The sequence below is a fragment of the Vipera berus genome, assembly GCF_964194415.1.
Source record: "Vipera berus genome assembly, chromosome: 3".
Taxonomy (NCBI): Eukaryota; Metazoa; Chordata; class Lepidosauria; order Squamata; family Viperidae; genus Vipera; species Vipera berus.
The window spans coordinates 162,613,597-162,632,817 of NC_138204.1; positions in this window are offsets into that span (position 1 = coordinate 162,613,597).

Consider the following 19,221-nt stretch of genomic DNA (forward strand, 5'->3'; position numbering starts at 1 on the left):
CTTCCTCTGCTTGCTCCTACTTGACTGCCTCCTGCGTCGGGCGTCCTTGAACAGGGCCAGCTGTGGGTCATCTTCATCCACACTGTCAGGCTCACACAGCTGAGTCTGGGTCTCCACCAGGTAGGAGGGGCCTGGCTGGGGGCTCTGCGGAGCCTCAAAGCCATCATCAGCAAGTTCTTCAACACCCCCCTCCTCCCCCTCATCTGAGTCATCCGACCCAACTGCCGAACCCACAGGCTGACCCTGAATCACAACACTATCCCGCACCGCAGGGCCCTTCCCCCGGGGCTGCCAATCCGGATGCGGTCGGGATGGGAATTGTTCATGAAAAGCAGTCACCAACGCAGGGGCATGAACGGCGGTCGCGTCTTCCTAGGTGAAGTCCTGTGGTCCGTAACCTTTCCATTCAATCAGGTACTGGAAACGACCTTTCAGCCAACGGGAATCCCTGATGCTGGCGACCTCGTACTCGGGGGTGCTGCCTCCCTCACGAGGTCCTGATGGGGGAGATTCCGCTCGGCGGAGTGGACAAGCCGGTTGCTCGGGGACCAACAGAGACCGATGAAAGACTGGGTGCACGCGCAGGGAACGTGGCAGAGTTAAGCGATAGGCGACCGGATTGATGACAGCCTCGACTGGGAACGGTCCTAAATATCGGTGATCTAACTTTCTCACCGGCCGTGTTGATGGTAGGTTCCTGGTGGACAACCAGACCCGATCCCCCACCGATAGTGGAGGCGTATCCCATCTTGACCGATCAGCAAACCTTTTGTAATCGGCCTTGGCCTTCTCTAACTGACGTCGCACCAATCGATGGATCGCCTGTAACTCTGCCATGAAGTCGTTCGTTGCCGGCTCCGGTGAGTCCACGGGAGAAAGGGGGAAAAACCGGGGGTGATAACCCACATTGGCCAAGAACGGTGTCATCTGTGTGGAGGTGTGCTGCGAATTGTTAAATGCAAACTCAGCTATGGCCAGATAGTCCACCCAATTGTTTTGCTGCAGATTGACGTAGCAGCGCAGATATTGTTCCAGGATACCGATGACCTTCTCGGTTCCCCCGTCAGTTTGAGGATGATGCGCAGACAAGAGGCAAATCTTGATATCCAATGCATGCATCAACTCCTGCCAGAAGCGGGCTGTAAACTGGGCCCCCCTATCAGAGACGACTCTATCAGGGAGGCCGTGCAGCCGAAACACCTGCTGAATGAACATACGACTAGTGGCGCGGGCTGACGGTAAGCCACGACAGGGGATGAAGTGCGCCATCTTGGTCAGCATGTCCACCACCACATACACTGTCGTAAAACCAGAGGATGGGGGTAAATCCGATAGAAAGTCCATGGACACAGCCCCCCAGGGTCTTTTGGGTGTTGGCAAGGGCTGCAGTAATCCAGGCGGGGCCCCTGTCGCTGACTTGGCCTGCCTGCATGGGATGCAGGAGGTGACATAGGACTGGATGTCATGTCGGACTCGGGGCCACCAGAAGGTACGGGAGACCAGGTTCAGGGTCTTGAACAGGCCAAAATGCCCCGCTGCCGGGTTATCGTGACACTGGCTGAGGATGAGTCCCCTGAGTGGCCCTCCCGGAACATAGAGCCAGTCACGATAATACAAGAGTCCATCCGTGACCGTCCAAGGAGAATCTGGCTCCACCTCCTCCTTCCGCTGAGCCACCCACACCTCCTGCTGCTGTGCCTCCCGGATACGAGCCCGTATATCAACCGGCTCCCGTACCGCAGGAAAAGACTCGACGGGGATCACTGTCCTGGGCAGAAGCTTGTCTTCCACTCGGGAATATTCGGGCTTCCTGGACAGAGCATCCGCTCTTTGATTGTGCCCGCTAGGTATGTACCGAACCCGGAAGTCAAACCTCGCAAAGAAAAGAGACCACCGGATCTGGCGTTGGTTCAAATTCCGAGCGGTCTGCAGGCTTTCCAGATTCTTATGGTCCGTCCGGACCTCGATTTGATGCCGCGCTCCCTCCAGATGATGCCTCCAGGCCTCGAACGCCACTTTGATGGCCAGCAGCTCCTTCTCCCAGATTGTATAATTGCGCTCCGAAGGGTTCAGTTTTCGTGAATGATACGCGCAAGGGAAGAGGGTACCGCTGGGCGTCGTTGCCTGGAGTAACACCGCCCCAATGGCAATGTCGGAGGCGTCCGCCTCCACGACAAATGGCCGTTGCGGGTCAGGATGCTTCAAGATGGGCTCCTTCATGAAGGCTTCCTTCAAAGTCTGGAAAGCCTGTTGTTCTGGTGCGTTCCACTGGAACCGAGTCTTCTTCTGCAGGAGCCGGGTGAGGGGGGCTGTCAAGGCAGCAAACCCAGGGATGAAAGTTCGGTAATAGTTGGCAAATCCAAGAAGTCGCTGAACATCCTTCACGCGACGCGGGGGTTGCCAACTCTGCAAAGACTCAACCTTACTCGGCTCCATGGCGATGCCCTCAGGAGAAATGCGGTGACCCAGGAAATCGATGGTCACCCGGTAGAACTGGCACTTCTCCAACTTGGCAAACAGCCGATGTTCTCGGAGTTGCTGCAGGACCTGATGGAGATGCTGATGGTGCACCTCACGCGACGGGGAGTAGATCAGGATGTCGTCCAAGTAGATCACGACAAACTGATCCAACAAATCCCGGAAAATGTCATTCATGAAATGCTGAAACACAGCGGGGGCGTTGGTCAGGCCAAACGGCATCACCGTGTACTCAAAATGTCCATAGCGAGTACCAAACGCCGTCTTCCACTCATCACCCGGCCGAACCCTGATGAGGTTGTAAGCTCCACGCAGGTCCAGTTTTGTGAAGATCTTAGCCTCCCGGAGTCGGTCCAAGAGTTCAGGGATGAGGGGCAGCGGGTAACGGTTGCGCACCGTGATGGCGTTGAGTTTTCTGTAATTGCAGCAAAGCCGTAATTCGCCCGACTTCTTTTTGACGAAGAGCACGGGTGCAGACACTGGCGAGGACGAGGGCCGGATGAAACCGCGAGCCAAATTCTTCTCCAGAAAGTCCCGCAATGCAGCCAACTCGGGGTCCGACATGGAGTACAAACACCCCACTGGGAGAGGCGCATCAGGGACTAAATCAATGGGGCAGTCATAGGGCCTGTGCGGGGGTAATTGATCCGCCTCTGTCTCGCTGAACACATCAGCAAAGTCGGACAGTTCGGGAGGCAAGGAAACCCCTGGGAAACCCTCCACCTGGCCGGCACAAATATGGCGGGAGTGGTCCACGCACTGCAAGCTTGGGAAGGTGACCAAGTTCTGTGACCAATAGATCTGTGGGTCATGCGCCCGGAGCCATGCCAGTCCCAAGACCACGGGGAAGTGCAGGTCTGAGGTGATATAGAACTGGATGGCCTCCACATGGGAACTGATGGCCATACATAATGGTTGCGTGGCAGCCGTAATAGGCCCAGACAGGAGCACTCGACCATCGATAGTCTCCACTAACATGGGCGGATCCACCGGGCACTGGGGAACAGCCCATTTGGCCACAAATGCTGAGTCCATAAAATTTGTGGTGGCCCCAGAGTCAATTAAGGCATGGACTGGAATCCCCTCTGGCTTGCCAGGAAGGATCAGATGTGCTTCCAATATCAGATGCCGTGGAGGTCCACAGGCAGCATCGGAAAGACGTCGCTCAGTGTTGTTGTTGTGGGACGCCCGATCTATCACACCGTCTAGATCGGGCTCGGGGCGTTTCCCGACAGAAAAGTAGGGGACTTTCTCGGGGCAGACTCGATCACTGATGCCCGCTGTCGCTTCTTTGGGCAAAAAGCAGCCAAATGTCCAGGGTCCCCACAGTAAAAACACAACCCCCCCGATCGTCGTCTCTTCATTTCAGTCACCGATAGACGAGACCTGGCGGCACCCAGCTCCATTGGCTCCTCCCTTTGAACTGGGGGCTCTCGCACAACAGGGGCGGCAGGGGTCTGTGGGGTGGCACGGCGACTCCTTCGCTGCTGCAACCGAGCATCGATCCGCAGGCAGAGATGGATCAGCCCATTCAGGTCTGAGGGAATATCCACACGGGCCAGCTCATCCAACATTTCCTCCGACAATCCATCCTGGAAGGCATCCACGAGCGCAGCCTCATTCCAGGCGGAATCCTGGCTAAGCAGCCGGAAATCGCTGATATAGCCCTGTAGGGGGCGTTGACCCTGCCTCAGAGCTTTCAGACGTCGAGTAGCAGTCTGCGTCTTAATAGGGTCCTCATACATCAGACGCATATGATCACAAAACCCCACAAAGTTGTCCAACAATGGGCTAGGTTGAGCCAGCAGAGGCGTGCCCCAATGAGCTGCATCACCCGAAAGAAGGCTTAACACAAACCCCACCTTATCCCGGTCAGTGGGGAAATCAGCTGCTCTCACGCTGATAAAGAGCTGGCATTGTCCCAGGAAAGCAGGAAACAGTTCTGGAGTGCCTGTAAATTTATCCGGCATTGCAACTTGGCATTTTCTCCTGGGTGGGGGTGATGGTGGGGGTGCAGCATGAACCTGAGCTTGCAGTTGAGCCACCTGAGCTGCCAGCAAAGTGAGTTGCTGGGTGAGCTGGGCATTCTCAGCACGTAGCTGCTCCATAATATTAGTAAGGGGTGGGAGGCGGAAAGCAAACTGTTCTGTACCAGCCTGCTACCGGCCTTGCAGAAAAGGCAACCCCTTTACAGACGGCAAAAGGCTGGAATACATCTGCCAAATTTATTACAAAAACAAACAAAACATGAAACAAGATACCGGAGCTTTGAAACTCTATCGGAGCGGTTGCTTTCAGCAAACCAGCCCTCCCCCAAACATTCCCTTTATAAAGAGTTCAGGGAGTGGCCTCTCTTTGCCTCCTTCCGAGAAGTCCCACAGCCTTCCTCTGCTTGCTCCTACTTGACTGCCTCCTGCGTCGGGCGTCCTTGAACAGGGCCAGCTGTGGGTCATCTTCATCCACACTGTCAGGCTCACACAGCTGAGTCTGTGTCTCCACCAGGTAGGAGGGGCCTGGCTGGGGGCTCTGCGGAGCCTCAAAGCCATCATCAGCAAGTTCTTCAACACCCCCCTCCTCCCCCTCATCTGAGTCATCCGACCCAACTGCCGAACCCACAGGCTGACCCTGAATCACAACACTGTCTCTCTGGAGACGGCTGCAGTAGATTGGGGCAGACTTAGGGGAACATCGACCTCGGCATCTGCCCCCTGTGTGGTCTCCATTTGCCGATGCTGTAACTGGTTGATGTGGCATCTAACCATGCACTCATCCCCCAACATGACCTCATACAACAAGGGCATCTCTTTATTGTCTCCAGAAAACAACTGCTCATCTACAGGTAATGGCCGGTAGTTATACACATAAGTCCTCTGGTGTTCCTCCAATTACCTGCCTGAATTCTCCCACCCAAAATACAAATGTTCCCGCTGAAACTGTTGGGACTGACTGTTAAGCTAGTCACTGAGGGCTAGCCTCAGCTTGGCAGGAAATATCTACTTAGCTTCTCCACAATAGGTGAGGGTCCATGGCTTGCATCATTACATTTCAGTACATAACAGATAGATAGACAGATAGATAGATAGATAGATAGATAGATAGATAGATAGATAGATAGATAGATAGATAGATAGATAGATAGATGATAGATAGATAGATAGATAGATAGATAGATAGATAGATAGATAGATAGATAGATAGATAGATAGATAGATAGATAGTTTTATATAGTGGGTTAAGTCAATAGGCAAGGAGCAACACAACGTCAAAGCATCTCTTTATTGTCTCCAGAAAACAACATGTAATGGCCGGTACTTATACACATAAGCCCTCTGGTGATCCTCCAATTATCTGCCTGAATTCTCCCGCCCCAAATACAAATGTTCCCACTGAAACTGTTGGGACTGACCGTTAAGCTAGTCACTGAGGGCTAGCCTCAGCTTGGCAGGAAATATCTACTTAGCTTCTCCACAATAGGTGAGGGTCCATGGCTTGCATCATTACATTTCAGTACATAACAGATAGACAGATAGACAGATAGACAGATAGACAGATAGACAGATAGACAGATAGACAGATAGACAGACAGACAGACAGACAGACAGACAGACAGACAGACAGACAGACAGACAGACAGACAGACAGATAGATAGATAGATAGATAATTGCATTCAAGGTGGTTTGAGAGAGAAAAAATGAGAATAATAGGCAGAAATACTATAAAGTTCAATCTCCTTCTCCCCAGTCAGCTCTCCTCCCTTGAAATCTTAGTCTATACATCTGACTGAGTGGCCTGAGATTTATGAAAGCTTAAACAGCAATAAATGTGTTACATCAGTAAGATGCAATACTCCTGCTTTACTTTGTTAGAAGAGATAAATAAAGCTATCCCTTTCATGTTAAAGAAGAAACTGCCAAACATAATTATATAAAGTTATAAATTACAGAATATTGTGCTTGGCATTTTTTTTTATTTGTCTTTTGCAGAAGAAGGCTATCCAGTAGATATTCAGTTGGGATTCTGCAATGTTTTTGTTTCCCCATCACTCAGTCTTTTCTGTAGCCATGTTTTTTCTTTGATGGCTGGCTGTCTTTTACCTTGATTTGTCAGTCACATGATGCTGCCCGTTAAGAAGCACTTCAGGGGATGGATGACTTTGTCTGAAGCTGGTGTTGCCACAAAGATATCTCCCTGTGGGAAATGAGAAATGCCAATATGGAAGTATCAGAATTCACTGAAAAGGAAAGGCACTTTTTGACATTGTTCTTAAGTGTGAGTAGTTTCAGCTCAATTTAGCTCTGGTAAAATGTCAGATTTATGTCATGATACTTGTGAGTTTTTTGTTGTTGTTGTTGTTTTGTTTTAAAGATCTTAAATTGCATTAAAATATATCAACTTGATTTCCTGCCAACTTGTTTAATTATGTAATCGTAATTAAAAATGGATTGTTGTTGTTGTTGTTAGCTGCGAAGTGGTGTCCGACCCATCGCGACCCTATGGACAACATTCCTCCAGGCCTTCCTGTCCTCTACCATCTTCTGGAGTCCATTTAGGCTCATGCCTACTGCTTCAGTGACTCCAGCCAGCCACCTCATTCTCTGTCGTACCCTTCTTCTCTTGCCCTCAACGTTTCCCAGCATTAGGCTCTTCTCCAGTGAGTCCTTCCTTCTCATTAGGTGGCCAAAGTATTTGAGTTTTAGCTTCAGGATCTGACCTTCTAAAGAGCAGTCAGGGTTGATCTCCTCTAGGACTGACCGGTTTGATCGCCTTGCAGTCCAAGGGACTCGCAGGAGTCTTCTCCAGCACCACAGTTCAAAGGCCTCAATTCTTTGGCGCTCAGCCTTTTTTATGGTCCAAAAAATAGATTAATATTTGATAATTGAGATAAATCCCATGGATTTATACTCATGGAAGCAAATCAGTTCCATAGTCAGATTAGCTTTTTGAAAAGAAACAGAAATCAATTTTGTTAGACCTCTGCAAAAGTCTACAATGCAGATCATTCTGAGAAAACAGCTTTTTGCTATAGGCAAATGTCCTCTGACAGTGGGAAAAGAGCAATTAGATGATTTTATTCTTTCTAAAGAGAGACACATGCAAATTTATATGAAATTTTGCTTATATGAAATGAGCAAGAGTAAGTTTAGAAATAGTGGAGAAAAACAAAAGGGGAGGGTTGAGATTAATAGTGTGGGAAGTCAGCCCCCCCAAAGAAGGAAATATTAAAAGGGCAGAATATTACATTTCCTCAAAGGATCTTAAAGAGGCAGAAAAGCATGCCCAGTTTTTCTTAATAGCCCCAAGTCTCCCTCCCCCAAGCAGAAACCAGCTGTGTAGAAATGCAGATGTGATAATCAGTTCAGGAAGGTTGGAGCCCTCCAGCTAGAAGCTTAGGAAAACAAAGACATCTAAAATCTACATACCCCACCCAAACTCTAAGATGGGACATAATAAGATTAATCCACAGATGCCAAAAGGGCACATTCAGACTCAGGTCAAAGTATACAGGAAATACAAAGCCTCAAATAGAAACAGGAAACAACCTCAACAGCCCCAGAGAGTATAAGAACCCACTCCCTACATGTGCTCTCTCTCTTTTCTTCCAGAGCCATCTTTCTGTCAGGCTCTCCTCTTCAATAAACTACAACCTTCTTCCTAAAGCAGTCGCCATGTTTATTCCTGGCTTGGACTGAACCCTGATGAAGGCTTAAATAGCTTAAAACAGATGAATGATTTAAAGGACAGCTTCATATCAGTGGATCACACAACCTGCTTATTACTCCATGAATCATCATTATGAAAATTGGCCATTCCTATATAATAAAATACGCGGAAAATGACTTTTCTCTCTTATCTGAAGCTTTGTGATATGATTTCTGTCTGCATCTTGAATACAGGAAGTCCTTAACTTATAAAGGGATTGGAGCCTGCTCTTTATGGCTATAAATTGTGATGGCCATAAAGTGGGTGACATGACTGATTTTATTTTATTTTATTTTATTTTTGCAGCGAGCATTAAGCAAACTCTGTGGTCATTGAGCAAATCGTTTGCTATGGGCCAGTTTAGCCAAATGGAAATAAATGCTGGCTTTCAGCAAAAATGTTGTAAAACATGGTCACATGACTGTGGGACAGTGCAAAGAGCTATAAATGTAGTCCAGTTGCTAAGTGCATAAACTGTGGTCATATGACTCTGAGGGGAGGGGGGGAAATCATCAGATCCCCAGGGAGGTTTATTGTAATTTCAAATAGTTGTTAGTCATAAGTCAAGGACTACCTGTATACTAATATGCCTATAATACCTGTTCAATACACACACAAACACACACACACACACACACACACAGAGAGAGAGAGAGAGAGAGAGAGAGAGAGAGAGAGAGAGAGAGAGAGAGAGAGAGAGAAGGAGAGAGAGAGAGAGAGAGAGAGAGAGAGAGAGAGAGAGAGAGAGAGAAGGAGAGAGAGAGAGAGAGAGAGAGAGAGAGAGAGAGAGAGAGAGAGAAATTCTTTCTAAAGAGGGGGTAGAATGTCAGACCTTGTATAGCAGGTTTTTTTACCTTTTTTGCTGGTTCAGTTTTGTGTGTTTGTGTGTGTGCATGTAGAACTTTTTAATTTTTGTTTGTGTAGAAGTTTTTAGTTTTTCTTCTGTTGTAGAAGTTTTTGATTTTTGTTTCGGTATAGACACATCTGTCACAAGTTTTCTTCCCATAATTATTTAACATTTCATTTCATGTTCTTTCGACTTTATTTATTAAGATATTTAGGAATCCTAGAATAATCTATTAAAATGTACTAAATTTAATGAAATGATTATTAAATTATTTTCATTTCAAAAAGGGCCATATTGCACCCACCTGCTTGTCACCACGAAACAGAAGGAAGGATCCCAGGGGTTCTAATTCGGCACAAGAAATATGTTGGAAGACCATTTTTTCCAAGATAGATTTTAATGATCTAAGTGAGTTTACTCTCTGGCTGGATTAATCAATATCAATCTATTTCAATCATTTTTTTCATTTCAATTTTTTTCCATGTACTTAAATATGGTTGGCAGGTGAGGAAGCTGGTAAGTTCTTATTTTCACCCATATAGCTGACATGTAAGATGCACATGTAACCATTGGCAAAAATGATATATTTTAATTTAAAATTCTTTTAAAGCCACAGTTGAATTTTGTATCAGTTTTTTTTAAACCCAGAATAAAACATTTCATTTATGAATGACAAAACTGATTGTTGCCTTTACTATATGCACTTGAGGTAAAGGTTCCCCCGCACATGTGTGCTAGTCGTTTCCAACTCTAGGGGCTGGTGCTCATCTCTGTTTCAAAGCTGAAGAGCCAGCGCTTGTCTGTGGTCATGTGGCCGGCATGACTGGACGCCAAAGGTGCACGGAACACTGTCACCTTCCCACCATAGTGGTCCCTATTTTTCTACTTGCATTTTTACATGCTTTCGAACTGCTAGGTTGGCAGAAGCTGGGACGAGTAACAGGCACTCACTCTGTTATGCAGCACTCGGGATTCGACCCGCCAAACTGCCGACCTTCTGATCGAAAAGCTCAGCGTCCTAACCCACTGAGCCACCACGTCCCTTTTGAAGTAAACAACAATAAAACCCCAAATGTTTTCTTTATAATATTTTTTCAGAATGGAGAAACATTGAAATTAAAAATCTTCAGTGTTCTGAAGGTATTCTGGAGGTTTATGTCCCTTATACAGTAATGTTCTTTATGATAATACATTATTCTATATCTACAAAAAGTCCCAGTTAGTAAAATTGTTTCACAAACAACATGTTCTTTTGCTGAGCAAAACAGTCCCCTGTTCTAAAAAAACAAACAGCCAATAATAATAATAATAATAATAATAATAATAATAATAATAATAATAATAATAATAATAATAATAATAATAATAATAATATGATGGTGGTGATGATGATGATGATGATGATGATGATGATGATGATGATGTTGGAAGGGACCTTGCATAGATATATTACAGCAAAGTATCACTGATGTAATCAGACTTGCTTCCAAACAAATATGCACAATGTGGGAATTTAAGTGTCTGAGCATCTGGCATTTCAGAATAACTAGTTCTCATGAAATTCTTCACATATGTTATAAAGTGCAAAAAATGAAATTAGAATCAGTGAGAGTGAACAATATATGCATATATAGGATCAACAACTTTTGGATGAGATTCATGTAATATTTCATTTGTATTAAGGGAAACAATATCCATATATAATTAAGAATTTGTTACATATGTGAAGAATAATTAGCAAATTGTTGACTGTTTAGGAATGCTTGCAGTTCTCAAAGTTACAGCATAGTCAAAAATGTTACCTGTCCTTAATCATGAGAATAAAATGAAGACTCACATGTGTGAATGTAAAATGGTTGAAATAGGAGATAAAATAGTGTAACTCTGAAAGAAGTGCGATTTCAAAGTTGGTGAAATTTTTGTTTTCTGTAAACAATTTTCTCAATAAGAGATTTTGATGTACATCTTATAAGCCTGTTTGTTTTGGTGATGTCATGGCATAGAAACCAAATTATGAGCTTTTGCAATGGATTTACAGTATTGGGGTATGAAGGGTGAATCTTTATGGAGGATAGAACTTTTCCTAGTTATCAGCTATGTCTGAGGTAAATCCATATACCATAACCTCAGGGTTTGCTTGTTTGTTTTTTTAAAAAAAGATATAAAATAGTTACCCACATAGTACAACTTTTGAATTAATGTATAACTGGGGTTGTCTTGTGTTTTGAGGCAGAACTGGTTTTGAAAATTATTTAATGGTAAAATTAGCATTTCAAAGATCAGCAGAAATAAAGATAAACCTACCATCCTCAGCTAAGCCACAGGATATGTACAGTAATATTCTATGATCTTATAATAGTAACAGAGCCAGAAGTAATAAGATTATCTTCAGCAGTATCACTCAGTTTGACAGATAAAAGTAAACATTTTTTATTCTTTGTGGGATGTGGTGTTCCTAGAGCATTCTGTAGTTATTTAAACCACCTTTTCCCCCTTTGGTACAAAGTTATGTTTTGAAGGCTGATTTATCAATAAACAATAGCATAATACATATTACATTTACCAAGTCAGGAAATTGGTTCATGAATTTGCATTCACAAATTCACCCATTTCTTTTTGTTTTCAGCTATTTTTTAAAAAATGGCAAAAAGTGTACTTGTTTCCTTTCTCAGATACTGTATATTTCTCTTTCACCTTTCTTACTCTAGAGTTCTGTTATCCTGGAACTCAAAGTTCACTTCACAGTTTAGAACAATTAATTGATCTTTTCATATTGGTTCTGTGACATGTTATGCCCCTTAACTATTATTTTAATGCTTACAGTATTAAATTTTATTTTAAAATGAAAACATGTATATGCAAAGTTTGAAAATTCATTTAGAGATAGATATTGGAATTGAGATCATTTCTCTCAGACATATTGTTGTTTCTATAATTATTGACCCCCAGTTTAACCACAGAATCCCAAATTAATTGGAAACTTCTCAGTTGGAAAATAGTAAAGCTCCTGGTAAAAACTTAATTTTACTAGAATTCTTACAATTAAATTTTACATGCTGGGAAACGGCTTGCTCCCCTCTTCACAGTCATAAGTAATTCTTTGTGTCCCCCTAAAACTTGGATTAAGTCTAATATTATCCCAGTTTACAAGAAAGGTGGTACATGTGATCCAGCAAATGACCAACCAATTAAACTTCTTGAAATCAGCAAATTATATGATAGATTTCTATATTGGAAATCTTTTTGACTGGTTGTCCTCTAAAAACATGTTTGCCCCTAGGACAGTGTGTCTCAAACTTGGCAACTTCAAGATGTATAGACTTCAACTCCTAGAAGCATGACTGTCTGAGTAATTCTGGGAACTGAAGTCCAGATATCTTAAAGTTGCCAAGGTTGAGAAACACTGTCCTAGAGGCAGCCAGTTCCAGGTCACTTATCTATGGATCAATATACCATAATACATCACTAGCTGAGAAACTGCAAACAGCATAAATGTGTCCTCTGTGTAACCTTTATTGATCCGAGTGCAGCCTTTTGGTTTTATCCAAAAAAATATATATTCTGGAACAAATTAGCCTACTGTATTAGACCAAAAGACCACTGTCTTCTTAGGCCTAATAATGCTATTATACCATGACATACAGTAACTATTCAGGTTAAGGATAATCTCCTTGGTGATCTAACCTTTTGTATTAGATAATATGTTAAGTAAAACTGTATCCTCATCCCAGTATTATTTAACTTTTACATTAGCAATATTGCTGACATGTCTGCTAAGTCAGAATTCCAGCTTCCTGTCCTTGACCAACACTCTGTCTCTATTTTCATTTATGCTGATGACACAGCCTACCGTCTGTAACCCAAGTACACATTTAATATGACTTAAATCTCCATTGCTTTACTGTTCTCTACTCAAAATATACCACTCTAAAACAAAAACATTCTCTAGAAAATGCTAAGGTCCTAATTAGATAGATGATAAATGGCCAACTCATTGAACAAGTAAAATTCTTTTATTATCTAAGTGTCTATTTATAATTCTCTCCCTGTCGGTCTATTCAAATAAGAGAACTTCTAGAAAACCCCCAAAAGTATTCCTTGCATTTACAGGTCAGTTTGGTAATTATTGTGTGCCAGCAGCTATTAAACTATTTAAAGACAAAGTTCTAGGTTTGATGCTATATATACAGCTGGAATTCAGATGCATTTCCTTTGGGGCCTAATTAAGACTTTGCTGATTTTGATTCTGGTTGAAGCAAATCTGTAAGAAAGTTCCTTAGTCAATCTTATCTTGCCTGATAGGTTCTCTTCCACCCTAAAAAGACAAATTAATGATGATTTGGCATATCTCATATGTTAACACTATCTGCTCTGGAACTTGATAAAATCATGGCTGAACTAAAACATTCAAAAGACAGAACCAACATCCCTTTTGTAGCACAATTGTTTCTCCTTCCAGAACTTTCCATAGATATTTCTTTAACTTCTTATATACTCCATGTAATTATCTATTTAGCCCAATTTGGGTGCTATTCATTAGGGAAAAACTGACAGATATATGAATCTGCCATAGGGAAGCTGAACTTATTTTTAGTCAGATTTCTTGGTAGTATATCTTGTGTGTGATTCTCAGTGGTTAAAGACACTGAGCTTGTTAGCTGAAAAGCTGACAGCCCAGATTCAAGACCTGAATGCTGTGTAACAGGGTGAGCTCCTGTTACTTGCCCCAGCTGCTGCCCACCTAGCAGTTTGAAAACATGCAAATGCAAGTAGATAAATAAGTACCACTTTGGTGTGAAGGTAACAGCATTTTGTGCATCTCAACATATAGTCATGCTGGCCACATGACCATGAAAATGTCTTCAAACAACAGAGATAAGCACTGCCTCCTAGAGTCAGACATAACTGGAAGGAAACCTTTACCTTGTCTCTTATGTGCTATTAAAATGTCCATTATACACTAAATGTTTAATGCTTCCAATTGTTAACAACTCTGATAGCCAGGGCTTTTTTTCTCATAAAACACTCAGAACGGAGTTCCGGCACCTTTTTTGGATGGAACCTTGTAGGTTAGGCAAGTCAGGTTGTATGACATGTGTGAGTTCTGGCACCTTTTTCTTTTACAAAAAAGCACTGCTGATAGCTATTGTAACCAGGAGCCCATAATCCTTGTCCTAGGACCTAGGTGACCATTCTAGTTTGCAAAATTCTTATCAACAGCTATTAAAAGTCATCTGGTTCATCCTTCATGCTATTGTTAGCTGTTAACTTTTTTGGATTTTCTCACAATGATTAAAATTCCTTTTTATAACTGTACTGTATTGCTGTGTCTCTCTCCCCCCCCCCCCCGCCTTGGATTTGGTATTAGAACATAAATAAATTTGGAAACTGAACTATAACGGTTACCAAAAGGCAGCAGATTTGCTCTTTTTCCCTCTCATTCCCCAACTGCAAGTTATTATTTTCAAATTTCAGGACATATCTTTCTCCAGTGTTTTTCATTTGGATTTGATGACATTTTAAAATTTAACATAAATACATTTCAATGTAGAGTTCTTGGATTTAATGCAACTCTCAAAGTTTCTTGCTTTGCATCCCTGAACTTTACAGTCATTGTTTCCTTCACCCATTACTGCTGACAATCATAGCTAACATGATGCTCATCAATCTTTCAGCCACTAGAAAAATCCAGTTGTATAAATTGTGCTTGCTGCCCCTGTTGGTGATCCCTGTTCTTCCACAGTAATGAGGCTGGCAAAGAATGCTTATTCTATTACAGGCCTAGTTCAGAAAATTGGTGAATATCCAGGGCTTCACTTCACCCCACAGGATTGGAAAACAAACATCCATAATTATCTCTAGAGTGGGATGAGGTAGGAGACAGGAGACAGATGCCAAAATCGTGGGGTTCACAGCTTGTGAAGTTATCTGATTATCAATATGTGGAGGGATGCTTAAGGTTAAAATGTGGTGGCACAGTGGTTGGAATACAGTACTGCAGGCTAATTTTGCCAACTGCCAGCAGTTTGATTCCCACCAGCTCAGGGTTGACTCAGTATTCCATCGTTCCAGGTCAGTAAAAGAAGGACCCAGATTTTGGGGGACAATATGCTGACTATATAAACTGCTTAGAGAGGACTGCAAAGCACTATGAATAAGGATATAAGTCTCATTGTTATTGCTATTGCTATTGCTAAACAATAGGAAGCATTCCTAGTACTATTTGGATATATCTGTTATGTATCTCATGTATCAGCTGGACCATTTCTAAACATGGGTTTGTATGAGTGAGCAACCATGTTTATAAACAGCTTAACCAACTGGTCAAAAAATAGTTTCCCTTGCCATCTGCCTTATGTAGCTCCACCCACATTGCATACTTATCAAGTCGACTGGGACTCTATTACTCAGTGCAATACTTGATTAACAAAATATTATTTAGTCTTCCTAGCATGAGGCAAAAGGCATCTTCTTCCATTTAAATTTAAAAGACATCAGTCCCTATTTAAATGTTCCAAACAAGAAAAATTTTCAGTTGTGGTGACCTATCTTTTAAAAAGCTTCCTCTGAGGGATTGATAAGATGCCTGCATTACAATTTTTGAAAGACTACATATTTTTTCCCTTGTAGATTCTTGCATAGTATATCATGACCACATTTAACTTTGTGTTTCATTATATGGAACATTTTTTTAGTTGCTGAATTTAATTTTATTTCGATTTGCACAATTTCATGCTAATTATTGTTATTTCATATTTTAGACTTTTTAATTAACTCTGGTCTAATCATCCACAGAACTTCAATAATCAGGCCATCTAAAAATATAACAAGTAAATGAGTACATATAGGTTAGGGCTCTTAGAGTGAAATTAGCACCCAGAACAAACCTGTCATCCTTAGTCAAAACATATCTTATGGCCTGCTAATTTATCTTCACTGGTAAAGGATGCCTGAGCCTTGAATCTTTTTTGTTTTGTTAATCCTCAAATATTGTTCCTCTGGTTTTGTTACAAAGTTCACATTGCTTTCCTCTCTCTTTTAGAAAGTAGAGGTATGAAGATATTAAGATATTGAGTTTGGAACATAATCAGAGTTTTTTACATATAATTTCTAAGTTTGCCCTCCTGGATTTCTTTTTGTCAAGGCAACAGCTTCTTTTCCTGGTACAATATAAGATTTCTTGAAAACCATATATGCAACCTTTAAGTGGGCTTAACTGGGTGTTCTTAAACCTTTCTGAAAACAAAAATAAATGAAATGTGGCTGATGATTTAGGCCCGAATATGGACAATGAGAAAATCTAGCCCTACCCTAGGGAATTTTCTCCCTTAGCAACAGAGGTTGTTTATTTACAACAGTGGCTGTAAATTACTTCTGTAAAAGGAAAAGCCAAGAAAGAGTACAAAACAAAGGCAGGTTCTCTGTCTGAAAAAAATCTAACTCAAATCACTGTGTTCAAAACACAGGTGGAGTCAAATCCAGAAGCCAACCAGAAGTCACAAAAGGTGCAGAAAGACATGACCAGGAACAGTTTTAATTCAGCTGCTTCAAGATCCTTCAGCAAATGAAATGGCACCTGAATATATTATATAAATAATACATAAACAGTTGCCAACCACAGTGGAAGATTTTCAGGTATAGACTATGAGCCTTATGAGGTAATCCACACAGGAAGCACACCCAAATGAAAGAATTCTACTTTACTGTAATATTACACTAAAATAAACTTGCAGTTAAAACAGGTGTAATCCATGGACTCCTTCAAAAAAGCATGGCTGCTTTATTACTGCAAACCTGTGTGCTGCAGACCTGTGTCATTTGTGCTCCTGCATATTCTGAAGCATTTCTTTTGAACCAAATCAGAAGCATTGCATATTACTAATTTATAATCCACCAGTGTGCCATTGTGATGTAGGATAATGAAAATTTCAGTTTAGATCCAGCAGGAAACAGGTGAAGCAACCTGACAATATAGATCCTAATTTTCTAATAATGCTTTGATTCTTTGTGCAAATGCTTTCTATTTTCATTTCAGTTGGGGAACTGTCAAAATCTGTCTTCCATTGTTGTCCCCACGTGAAACAAACTTTTGTTTTATGGTGTTATTCAGGGTGCTTCTCTAGAATTACTTTGGAAGTAGGTTTTTGTTTCAGAATTTTTCTTAGCTGATGTTTGTTATGCATTCCTATTACACATCTTTCCATCACTTTGCCATGTTCGTGACACCAGTTGCTTCCTGATCTAAATAAGCCTCATGGGGCTGGATACCAAGAGACATTATTGTAAATAAAATATATTCATCCCCTCATCACAGCTACTTCCTAAGTATAATACACCAACATGTAACTCTCCTTTGAAAAACATTTCAAAAGTAATTTATTTCCCATCAAATTAAGCAACCATAATAGAAAACAATGCAGATGAAATTTGCTTTGCTGGCGCCAATGGACCATGACTGTCATCCTAACATAAAATCAGAAATGACACCATTAAACTAAACTCTCTGAAAATTTAACCAGATGTATCAACTCAATCAAATTGTCTTAATCAATTGTGTTATGCAACTTCTTAAAAACTTTATGTTGCAGTTCTATCTTCAGAATTTTCTGAAAAAGGGATGCTGCGAAAGAGAATAAATAGTCCCAGTGGCTTGTAATCCACAACACAATTTTGTTTTAGTAAAAAGAAAAAATTAAAGAATAATGTTAATATCTTCAAGATGTAAAGATTGCCACTATCAGAGAGAGCATTCAGGCATAGGAATATAAAGATGGAAGAGCAGGCAGGATAACTTTTCAATAGTTTCATGCATTTCCTTCAGCAAAACACAGTCTGAATTAGAATTAGAAGCATTAACATTTTATGAGAAATCATTTTCTTCCCCCCTGTGGCTTGCCAAGGAAAAAGATGACACTATTGTCATAACATTTTTGCAGCAATTACTCATCTTAGGACTCACCTCTGTAATAAATCTGGCAGCGAAGCATAGAAATTTGGCTGGAATGGAATTCTCTCTTCTCCCCAGCCCACCGTAGCTGTTGAGACAAGGTAGATCCATAATTATTTTGGTGTAAATATTCAGAATATTTTTTTGTAACAGAGGATCAAAAACACCTTCCAACACCTATAAGGTCCTTTGATCATAGATAAAAAAAATCACATTTAGTTCTGTAAACCACATATTTATAGGATAAATTAACCACATAGTTTCTTACATTATTAGCTTGGGATTTTTTTATTGGTCTTATCAAAGGTGTGTTTCACCCCAGCCACCAATTTGGCTTATCTATCTTAAGGAATGAATTGTCACTAGAGTAAAGCAAGTCTGCCAATATTACGATTGAAGCAGGCTCAAAACATATTTATTTCCACAGGCATTTTATGCTCTTTGATATTTGTTTTCTTGTTTGCATTTTTTTTTTTTGCATTTTTTGTTTATAACTGTGATGCTTCACTATGGTTTTTATGAATGTTTTTATTGTACCTTATAAACCATCCAGAACCATTAAGGCAGTAAGTGCCATTAAAATTTTCTAAACAAACAGCTAAAATAAATACAAACCATAGCCAATGATGTATTTCTTTGTATTATTTTTAATTATGAGAGAAATTCCACATTCATTTATCTAGAAATGCAATCTGTTGGATTCATTGGACCTATCTCTTCATAGAAATTCATAGGAATGAACTATAAAATATTTTTGTCAATCTCTAGTCCAAAAATGATAGTATCCATTTCTGATGATACACATATTAGAATATTAGAATATTTCATTAATAAAGTTCACAAGGACTTGGCAATATCTTTGACTATCTTTGACCCAACTATACTTCTGATGAAAGGTAAATGACAATGTGAATTAATCTTTTGTTTGTTTATAACTTTTTACTCCAGCTCTTGTGGTTGGAATTTTTTTGATAGTGCTATTTCATAGGCATATGTCATATAAGATAGCACTCATATGCAGTTTTGTGCATTGTAAGGGAAGGTGGATGGAGAAGACCAACTAGAAATATATACATCAAAACTCTAGCGCAGGGGTGTCAAACTCAATTTCATTGAGGGCCGCATCAGCATTGCGGTTGCCCTCAAGGGGCCGGGTGGGTGTGGCCAGGGTGGGCATGGCCTACTGGGTGGGCGTGGCTAGAGTGCATATGGCCTACTGGGTGGACGTGGCCAGCTCTACATCGTTCG